Genomic DNA, 11657 nt, shown 5'->3' with positions numbered 1-11657 from the left:
AACCGGGACTAAAGGATGGCATTGGTTCCGGTTGGTGCCACGAACCGGGACCAATGCCCCCCTTTAGTCCCGGTTGGTGCCACCAACCAGGACCAAAGGCCTTGCGCTGCCCGCGGCCAAAAGTTTAGTCCCACCTTGCTAGTTGAGAGGGGCTCGGAGTGGTTTATAAGCCCCACCGCGGCTACCCTCTCGAGCTCCTCTCAAATGCAGGCTTACATGCCTAATCTCACACTGTGCTGCCTATGGGCCTATTGGGCCTTCTGCCGGCCTGAATCCTGGCCCAGGTGGTGTCCATCTGCTCAGTTTTGCCCACAGATGCAAATTGTGCTCAGTTTTGCCCCTAGTCTGTGCGCACCGACTCGTTCTGTGAACTTTGGCGTCTCCGTCAGGTCAACGTTTTGACTCGGCCCTTACAGGTGGGACAAGGCGTCAAAGGCGGCCAATTTTGTTCAGACTGTTGCACGTGTGGTTTGTGGGACCCAGCAGAGAGCCATTGAGCATAGAGCCGTTGCGGGTGTGCTATATTAGTGGGCGACAGTGGCGGTGATCACGGCGACAGAGAGCACGGCGCCGACCACGGCGAGAGAGCGAGAGCACGACGGCGGTGGGAAGCTAGCTGTGGAGGGCGTGGCAGTGGGAAACTAGCTGTGGAGGGCGCGGCGGCGTTGAGATCCCGTTCGGCTCCGAGCTCCATGTCTTCCGCAAGCTCCCGCGCCACCTCGCGGATGCAGAGCCGGGCGCGTGTGGAGATGCCTGTCTTCGTCTGTCCGCGGTGCCGGGCGAGCGTTGATCGGAGGGTTTCTCACAACCGAGGAACCACAATCGTCCGTTCTACGTGTGCAGCGAGAATGGGGTAAGAATCGGGGAAATTGCACCATTTTCGTGGTCGGGATCTTTGAGCAATCGGTTGATCTGTTCCGTGTTCATGCAGGTGACATGCTTCTTTCTTTGGGTCGATGCTTTGGCCAAGACTCTGATAAATGAACTGCAAGAAGAGCATGACGAATGGTTGCGCATGCTGCCCCAAACCGCAGTGGCCGCAGCACGAGCTCCGGAAGAAGAGATGGAGGGCGAAGCACGCACTGACAGAGAGCTAGCTGTTGAGCTTAGGATGTTGAAGAAGAAGGTTAGGAAGCTTGAAGATCAAGCACTACCAATACCCATTTGAAAATACTTTTGGGCATTTGTAGGTATGGTAATCGCACTGGTTGTAATGTCAAAAATGTATGGAAAGGCATGAATTATGGAGGAATTTGTAATCTTGAAATTGTATGAGAAATTCACCTAGTTTAAATGTTGGTCAAAGTTATTTAAATGTTGAAAAAAAGAGAAGAAGTGACCAACATTTAAATATGTTGAAAAAAAGGAGAAGAAATGAGGAATTCAGAAACTTTTGATCAATGAAATGCAGTTAATGAATTATTCCAGAGCCAAACAATTAAGGTTAGAAATTTTTTGGAGCTGTTAAATATTTAATAGCAATTTAAGTAATCCAATTCAAATACACCGTGATTTAAATCAAAGACCAAAATGTCATGGAAAATGTGCCTCAGCTCTGGTAGATGTTTACACCTAGTGCCAAAATAAATGAACATTTTTAAGGGCATTACATTGAGTAGAAACTAATTCGTCTAAAAAATGAAGGGTGGAAAATGCACAAAAAATTGGTGCGGCTGGGGACTCGAACCCAAGACCGCGTGGGTTTGTGGTGTTTAGGGCTGCGCTGGTAACCGCTAGGATAGATGGCAAGAGTTTGACATGGGTAGGGAAGCAATGTATACATAGTGAGACTGTGAAATTTGTCAAAAAAAATGAAGGGTGGAAAATGCACAAAAAATTGGTGCGGCTGGGGACTCGAACCGAAGACCGCGTGGGTTTGTGGTGTTTAGGGCTGCGCTGGTAACCGCTAGGACAGATGGCAAGAGTTTGACATGGGTAGAGAAGGAATGTATACATAGTGAGACTGTGAAATTTGTTAAAAAAAATGTGAGACCGTAAATGTTTGCACACACGTGAGAGTGGTTTTCCTTTGTTTTGCACTGAAATTTTGGAGGGTTGGAAGGTTGAAAACGTATGTTTGCACTGCCACGTGGTTTTGGTTAGAGTGGCACTTGGTTTAGTGTTAGAGTGACACTTGGTTTAGGATTTAAATGGAATAAATTTGCATGTTAGTTCATGACTTATTTTTTTTGAATAAATCGGAGGGCTTCTCACCCCCTCTTTTGAATGACAACCACAAGTTCTCGAGCTTCATGACTTGGTTTAGGGAAGAAATTATATGCTTGGGCATGGACATTTTTTAACACACATAATAAACCCTAATAAATAACTTAGATAAGATGCAACACAAGTACCATTACAATAATAAGTTCACGGACAGTTCACGGACACATGACGAAACATGACACGACACGACACAACATAGAAAAGCAACAAATAAAAAACGAAACAGTCTTCATCTTGATCTCCTCCTTCCACTTTGGCCGCGCGCGCCCTTCAACACCGTCTTCATCTTCACACCTCCTCCTCGTCGTCGTAGGGAAGGGAGTGCATCCCGGTTGGAGTGGGGAAGATGTTCTCGTAGTTGGTGTAGATGTTGTAGACGGTGAAGAAGATGGCCTCGCAGCCGCACCAAAAGACTTGGCCGAGGAGCTCGCGCGCGTCAAACGGGTTGGTGAAGGTGACCGTGAGCAGTAGGATGATGCCGCCGCGGTCACAAACCTTGTTGAGGGTGAACATCCTCGGCGAGCCCCGTGGGAGGTGGGCATAGCCGGCTCTGAGGAAGGCGCGAGTGAGTTCGACGGAACCCCTCCACCTTGAAAAAGCCCACACACGGAGCTCCCTCTCCACGAGCACGCCCGGTGGGTAGCGCCGCTCCGGCACGACAGGCGGACGGCTGAAGGTCGGCCCGTTGAACTGCATGGTCTCGCTTGGGGAGGGCTCGGTCGATTGGGTGTTTGAAGTTGGAGAGAATGGATCGGATTTGGCTTATGGGTGGGAGAGGAAGATAGGCACCCCATTTATAGGCCTGTTGGTGGGAGAGGAAGAGAGAAAGGGTGAGAACGGTGCGTGTGTGAATCTGAACGCGCGTGTGTATCCGTTACGCTTTGCACTCTTAAATTTTTGCACAAAAATGATGCATGCATGGGGCGCGTGCGTGCATTTGAATCACTGCATAGATCTTTGACCGGACGGTGCATCTGACTCGTTGAACCACCTAGCTAGCCTCGCTAGCCTAGCGCCCCTAGCACGCCTCGCTCGCCTCGCTCGCATGCATGCACGTCGCAGCCTCCCGCGCATGCAAACCCACGTCGCAGCCTATGCACGTCGCCGCCTCCCATGCATGCATGCAAGGCCTGGAAAGGCTGAGACGGGCTATTTACTGCGGTCTCAGGCCCAGACAACGAGACGGCCCAACGGTCCTTCCAGCGCGCTCGATATTTGTTAAAAAAAAAGAATCTCCCAGCCAATCAGATTGCATCTCGCGGATCGCCCCCCTCCTCCCCACAGATTCCTTCTAGAAGAGTTAGATGGACGACCCTTGTTCAACACTAGGGTTAGATGAACGGTCCTGGTTCAGCGCTAGGGTTAGCGGGGTTTGGGAGGGGTTTGGAGCAGTCAAAGCTATGTTTGACCAGATTTCAAATGAGCATAATAAATTAAATAAAAATCAGAAAAATAAAAAACATGGGCACATAGTCTTCTTATGTCATATACTAATGATTTAAGTGTTGGGGAACGTAGCAGAAATTCAAAAAATTTCCTACGTAACACCAAGATCTATCTATGGAGAGACCAGCAACGAGTAGAAAGGGAGTGCATCTACATACCCTTGTAGATCGCTAAGCGGAAGCGTTCAAGTGAACGGGGTTGATGGAGTCGTACTCGTCGTGATTCAGATCACCGATGATCCTAGTGCCGAACGGACGGCACCTCCGCGTTCAACACACGTACAGCCCGGTGACGTCTCCCACGCCTTGATCCAGCAAGGAGAGAGGGAGAGGTTGAGGAAGACTCCATCCAACAGCAGCACAACGGCGTGGTGGTGATGGAGGAGCGTGGTAATTCCGCAGGGCTTCGCCAAGCACCATGGGAGAAGAGGAGGAGAACTTGGGAGAGAGGGAGGGGCTGCACCAAAGGCATAAGGTGTCTTTGAGAGGCCCTCCTACCCCACTATATATAGGGATCCCAAGGGGGGGTGCGCCAGCCCCTAGGAGATCCAATCTCCAAGGGGGCGGCGGCCAGGGGAGGAGTCCTCCCCCCCCAAGGCACCTAGGAGGTGCCTTCCCCTGCTGGGACTCTTCCTTTAGGGTTTCCCCAGGCGCATGGGCCTCTTGGGGCTGGTGCCCTTGGCCCATGAAGGCCAAGGCGCACCCCCTACAGCCCATGTGGCCCCCCGGGGCAGGTGGCCCCACCCGGTGGGCCCCCGGGACCCTTCCGGTGGTCCCGGTACAATACCGATGACCCCGAAACTTGTCCCGATGGCCGAAACAGGACTTCCTATATACAAATCTTTACCTCCGGACCATTCCGGAACTCCTCGTGACGTCCGGGATCTCATCCGGGACTCCGAACAACATTCGGTAACCACATACAAGCTTCCTTTATAACCCTAGCGTCATTGAACCTTAAGTGTGTAGACCCTACGGGTTCGGGAGACATGCAGACATGACCGAGACGTTCTCCGGTCAATAACCAACAGCGGGATCTGGATACCCATGTTGGCTCCCACATGTTCCACGATGATCTCATCGGATGAACCACGATGTCAAGGACTCAATCGATCCCGTATTCAATTCCCTTTGTCTAGCGGTATTTTACTTGCCCGAGATTCGATCGTCGGTATACCGATACCTTGTTCAATCTCGTTACCGGCAAGTCACTTTACTCGTTCCGTAACACATCATCCCGTGATCAACTCCTTGGTCACATTGCGCATATGATGATGTCCTACCGAGTGGGCCCATAGATACCTCTCCGTTTACACGGAGTGACAAATCCCAGTCTCGATCCGCATAAAACAATAGATACTTTCGGAGATACCTGTAGTGCACCTTTATAGTCACCCAGTTACGTTGTGACGTTTGATACACCCAAAGCACTCCTACGGTATCCAGGAGTTACACGATCTCATGGTCGAAGGAAGAGATACTTGACATTGGCAAAGCTCTAGCAAATGAACTACACGATCTATTGTGCTAGTCTTAGGATTGGGTCTTGTCCATCACATCATTCTCCTAATGATGTGATCCCGTTATCAACGACATCCAATGTCCATAGCCAGGAAACCATGACTATTTGTTGATCACAACGAGCTAGTCAACTAGAGGCTCACTAGGGACATATTGTGGTCTATGTATTCACACGTGTATTACGATTTCCGGATAATACAGTTATAGCATGAATAAAAGACAATTATCATGAACAAGGAAATATAATAATAATACTTTTATTATTGCCTCTAGGGCATATTTCCAACAGTCTCCCACTTGCACTAGAGTCAATAATCTAGTTCACATCGCCATGTGATTAACACTCACAGGTCACATCGCCATGTGACTAATACCCAAGAGTTTACTAGAGTCAGTAGTCTAGTTCACATCACTATGTGATTAACACTCAATGAGTTTTATGTTTGATCATGTTGCTTGTGAGAGAGGTTTTAGTCAACAGGTCTGAACCTTTCAGATCCGTGTGTGCTTTACAAATCTCTATGTCATCTCCTAGATGTAGCTACCACACTCTATTTGGAGCTATTCCAAACAACTGTTCTACTTGGAGCTATTCTAAATTATTGCTCCATTATATGTATCCGGTCTCTCTACTCAGAGCTATCCGGATAGGTGTCAAGCTTGCATCGTCGTAACCTTTACGACGAACTCTTTTACCACCTCCATAATCGAGAAAATTCCGTAGTCCACTAGTTACTAAGGATAACTTTGACCGCTGTCCTGTGAGCCATTCTTGGATCACTCTTGTACCCCTTGACTGACTCATGGCAAGGCACACTTCAGGTGCGGTACACAGCATAGCATACTGTAGAGCCTATGTCTTAAGCATAGGGGACGACCTTCGTTCCTTTCTCTCTATTCTGCCATGGTCGAGCTTTAAGTCTTAACTTCATACCTTACAACTCAGGCAAGAACTCCTTCTTTGACTGATCCATCTTGAACACCTTCAAGATCATGTCAAGGCATGTGCTCATTTGAAAGTACTATTAAGCGTTTTGATCTATCCTTATAGATCTTGATGCTCAATGTTCAAGTAGCTTAATCCAGGTTTTCCATTGAAAACACTTTCCAAATAACCCTACATGCTTTCCAGAAATTCTACGTCATTTCTGATCATCAATATGTCAACAACATATACTCATCAGAAATTCTATAGTGCTCCCACTCACTTCTTTGGAAATACAAGTTTCTCACAAACTTTGTACAAACCCAAAATCTTTGATCATCAAAGCATACATTCCAACTCCGAGATGCTCACTCCAGTCCTTAGAAGGATTGCTGGAGCTTTGCATACTTATTAGCATCTTTCGGGATTGACAAAAAACTTTCTGATTGTATTACATACAACCTTTCCTCACGAAAACTGGTAAGGAAACTCGTTTTGATGTCCACCTGCCAGATTTCATAAATACAGCTAATGCTAACATGAATCCGACGGACTTTAAGCATCGCTACGGATGAGAAAATCTCATCGTAGTCAACTCCTTGAACTTGTGAAAAACTTTTCGCCACAAGTCGAGCTTCATGGACGGTGACATTACCATCCACGTCTGTCTTCTTCTTAAAGATCCATTTATCTTAATGGCTTGCCGATCATCGGGCAAGTCCATCAAAGTCCATGCTTTGTTCTGATATATGGATACTATCTCGGATTTCATGGCTTCTAACCATTTGTCGGAATTTGGGCCCACCATCGCTTCTCCATAGCTCGTAGGTTCATTGTTGTCTAGCAACATGACCTTCAAAGACAGGATTACGTACCACTCTGAAGTAGTACGCATCCTTGTCATCCCACGAGGTTTGGTAGTGACTTGATCCGAAGTTTCATGATCAATATCATAAGCTTCCACTTCAATTGGTGTAGGTGCCACAGGAACAACTTCCTGTGCCCTGCCACACACTAGTTGAAGAGACGGTTCAATAACCTCATCAAGTCTCCACCATCCTCCCACTCAACTCTTTCGAGAGAAACCTTTCCTCGAGAAAGGACCCGATTCTAGAAACAATTCATATTGCTTTCGGATCTGAATTAGGAGGTATACCCAACTGTTTTGGGTGTCCTATGAAGATGCATTTTATCCGCTTTGGGTTCGAGCTTATCAATCCTGAAACTTTTTCACATAAGCGTTGCAGCCCCAAACCTTTAAGAAACGACAACTTAGGTTTCTCCAAACGGTGTCGTCTCAACGGAATTACGTGGTGCCCTATTTATAGTGAATGTGGTTGTCTTTTAATGCCTAACCCATGAACGATAGTGGTAATTCGATAAGAGATATCATGGTACGCACCATAACCAATAGGGTGCAACTATGATGTTCGGACACACCATCACATTATGGTGTTCCAGGCGGTATTAATTGCGAAACAATTTCCACAATGTCTAAATTGTGTGCCAAAACTCGTAAGTCAGATATTCATCTCTATGATCATATCATAGACATTTTATCCTCTTGTCACAATGATCTTTTACTTCACTCTGAAATTATTTGAACCATTCAATAATTCAGACATGTGTTTCATCAAGTAAATATTCTCAACATCTACTCGAATCATCTGTGAAGTAAGAACATAATGATATTCACTGCATGCCTCAGCACTCATTGGACTGCACACATCAAAATGTGTTACTTCCAATAAGTTGCTATCTTGTTCCATCTTACTGAAAACGAGGCTTTTCAGTCATCTTGCCCATGTGGTATGATTTGCATATCTCAAGTGATTCATAATCAAGTGAGTCCAAACGATCCATTTGCATGGAGTTTCTTCATGCATATACACCAATAGACATGGTTCGCATGTCTCACACTTTTCAAAACGAGTGAGTCCAAAGATCCATCAACATGGAGCTTCTTCATGCGTTTTATACCAATATGACTTACGTGGCAGTGCCACAAATAGGTGGTACTATCATTACTATCTTTTGGCATGAACATGTGTATCACTACGATCGAGATTTCAATGAACCATTCATTTTAGGTGCAAGACCATTGAAGGTATTATTCAAATAAATAGAGTAACCATTATTCTCTTTAAATGAATAACCGTATTGCGATAGACATAATCCAATCATGTCTATGCTCAACGCAAACACCAAATTTCGATGGTAGAGGGAGCGTGCGATGCTTGATCATATCAACATTGGAAACACTTCCAACACATATCGTCAGCTCACCTTTAGCTAGTCTCCGTTTATTCCGTAGCTTTTATTTCGAGTTACTAACACTTAGCAACCGAACCGGTATCTAATACCCTGGTGCTACTAGGAGTACTAGTAAAGTACACATTAACACAATGTATATCCAATATACTTCTATCGACCTTGCCAGCCTTCTCATCTACCAAATATCTAGGGTAATGCTGCTCCAGTGGTTGTTCCCCTTATTACAGAAGCACTTAGTCTCGGGTTTGGGTTCAACCTTGGGTTTCTTCACTTGAGCAGCAGCTGAATTGCCGTTTCATGAAGTATCCCTTTGTTCCCTTGCCCTTCTTGAAACTAGTGGTTTCACCAACCATCAACAATCGATGCTCCTTCTTGATTTCTACTTTCGCGGTGTCAAACATCATGAATACCTCAAGGATCATCTTATTTATCCCTGATATGTTATAGTTCATCACGAAACGAAGCTCTAGCAGCTCGGTGGCAATGACTTTGGGGAAACATCACTATCTCATTTGGAAGATCAACTCCCACTCGATTCAAGTGATTGTCGCACTCAGACAATCTGAGCACAAGCTCAACGATTGAGCTTTTCTCCCTTAGTTTGTAGGCTAAGAAAATCGTCGGAGGTCTTATACCTCTTGACATGGGCACGAGCCTGAAATCCCAATTTCAGCCCTCAAAACATCTCATATGTTTCGCGATGTTTCAAAAAACATCTTTGGTGCCTCAATTCTAAACCGTTTAACTGAACTATCACGTAGCTATCAAAACGTGTATGTCAGATGTTCGCGACATCCACAGACAATGTTTGGGGTTCAGCACACTGAGCGGTGCATTAAGGACATAAGCTTTCTACTGATCGCATAATTGCTACTATCAACTTTCAACTATAATTTTCTCTAGGAACATATCTAAACAGTAGAACTATAGCGCGAGCTACGACATAATTTGCAAAAGGTCTTTTGACTATGTTCAGGATAATTAAGTTCATCTTATGAACTCCCACTCAGATAGACATCCCTCTAGTCATCTAAGTGATCACATGATCCGAGTCAACTAGGCCGTGTCCGATCATCACGTGAGACGGACTAGTTAACGTCGGTGAACATCTTCATGTTGATCGTATCTACTATACGACTCATGCTCGACCTTTCGGTCTCCGTGTTCCGAGGCCATGTCTGCACATGCTAGGCTCGTCAAGTTAACCCTAAGTGTTTTCGCTGTGTAAAACTGTCTTACACCCGTTGTATGTGAACGTAAGAATCCATCACACCCGATCATCACGTGGTGCTTAGAAGCGACGAACTGTAGCAACGGTGCACAGTTAGGGGAGAACACTTCTTGAAATTTTGTAAGGGATCATCTTATTTACTACCGTCGTCCTAAGTAAACAAGATGCATAAACATGATAAACATCACATGCAATCAAATAGTGACATGATATGGCCAATATCATTTTGCTCCTTTTGATCTTCATCTTCGGGGCTCCATGATCATCATCGTCACCGGCATGACACCATGATCTCCATCATCATGATCTCCATCATCGTGTCTTCATGAAGTTGTCACGCCAACGACTACTTCTACTTCTATGGCTAACGCGTATAGCAACAAAGTAAAGTAAGTTACATGGCGTTCTTCAATGACACGCAGGTCATACAAAAAATAAAGACAACTCCTATGGCTCCTGCCGGTTGTCATACTCATCGACATGCAAGTCGTGAATCCTATTACAAGAACATGATCAATCTCATACATTACATATCATTCATCACATTCTTCTTGGCCATATCACATCACATAGCATACCCTGCAAAAACAAGTTAGACGTCCTCTAATTGTTGTTGCATGTTTTACGTGGCTGCTATGGGTTTCTAGCAAGAACGTTTCTTACCTACGCAAGACCACAACGTGATATGCCAATTGCTATTTACCCTTCATAAGGACCCTTTTCATCGAATCCGTTCCGACTAAAGTGGGAGAGACTGGCACCCGCTAGCCACCTTATGCACCAAGTGCATGTCAATCGGTGGAACCTGTCTCACGTAAGAGTACGTGTAAGGTCGGTCCGGGCCGCTTCATCCCACAATACCGTCGAAACAAGATTGGACTAGTAACGATAAGCATATTGAACAACATCAACGCCCATAACTACTTTGTGATCTACTCGTGCAAAGAATCTACGCAATAGACCTAGCTCATGATGCCACTGTTGGGGAACGTAGCAGAAATTCAAAAATTTTCCTACGTAACACCAAGATCTATCTATGGAGAGACCAGCAACGAGTAGAAAGGGAGTGCATCTACATACCCTTGTAGATCGCTAAGCGGAAGCGTTCAAGTGAACGGGGTTGATGGAGTCGTACTCGTCGTGATTCAGATCACCGATGATCCTAGTGCCGAACGGAAGGCACCTCCGCGTTCAACACACGTACAGCCCGGTGACGTCTCCCACGCCTTGATCCAACAAGGAGAGAGGGAGAGGTTGAGGAAGACTCCATCCAACAGCAGCACAACGGCGTGGTGGTGATGGAGGAGCGTGGTAATTCCGCAGGGCTTCGCCAAGCACCATGGGAGAAGAGGAGGAGAACTTGGGAGAGAGGGAGGGGCTGCACCAAAGGCATAAGGTGTCTTTGAGAGGCCCTCCTACCCCACTATATATAGGGATCCCAAGGGGGGGGTGCGCCAGCCCCTAGGAGATCCAATCTCCAAGGGGGCGGCGGCCAGGGGAGGAGTCCTCCCCCCCCCCCAAGGCACCTAGGAGGTGCCTTCCCCTGCTGGGACTCTTCCTTTAGGGTTTCCCAGGCGCATGGGCCTCTTGGGGCTGGTGCCCTTGGCCCATGAAGGCCAAGGCGCACCCCCTACAGCCCATGTGGCCCCCCGGGGCAGGTGGCCCCACCCGGTGGGCCCCCGGGACCCTTCCGGTGGTCCCGGTACAATACCGATGACCCCGAAACTTGTCCCGATGGCCGAAACAGGACTTCCTATATATAAATCTTTACCTCCGGACCATTCCGGAACTCCTCGTGACGTCCGGGATCTCATCCGGGACTCCGAACAACATTCGGTAACCACATACAAGCTTCCTTTATAACCCTAGCGTCATTGAACCTTAAGTGTGTAGACCCTACGGGTTCGGGAGACATGCAGACATGACCGAGACGTTCTCCGGTCAATAACCAACAGCGGGAGCTAGATACCCATGTTGGCTCCCACATGTTCCACGATGATCTCATCGGATGAACCACGATGTCAAGGACTCAATC

Source organism: Triticum dicoccoides, chromosome 7B, assembly GCF_002162155.2.
Source record: "Triticum dicoccoides isolate Atlit2015 ecotype Zavitan chromosome 7B, WEW_v2.0, whole genome shotgun sequence".
NCBI lineage: Eukaryota > Viridiplantae > Streptophyta > Magnoliopsida > Poales > Poaceae > Triticum > Triticum dicoccoides.
This window is presented reverse-complemented; position numbering follows the sequence as displayed.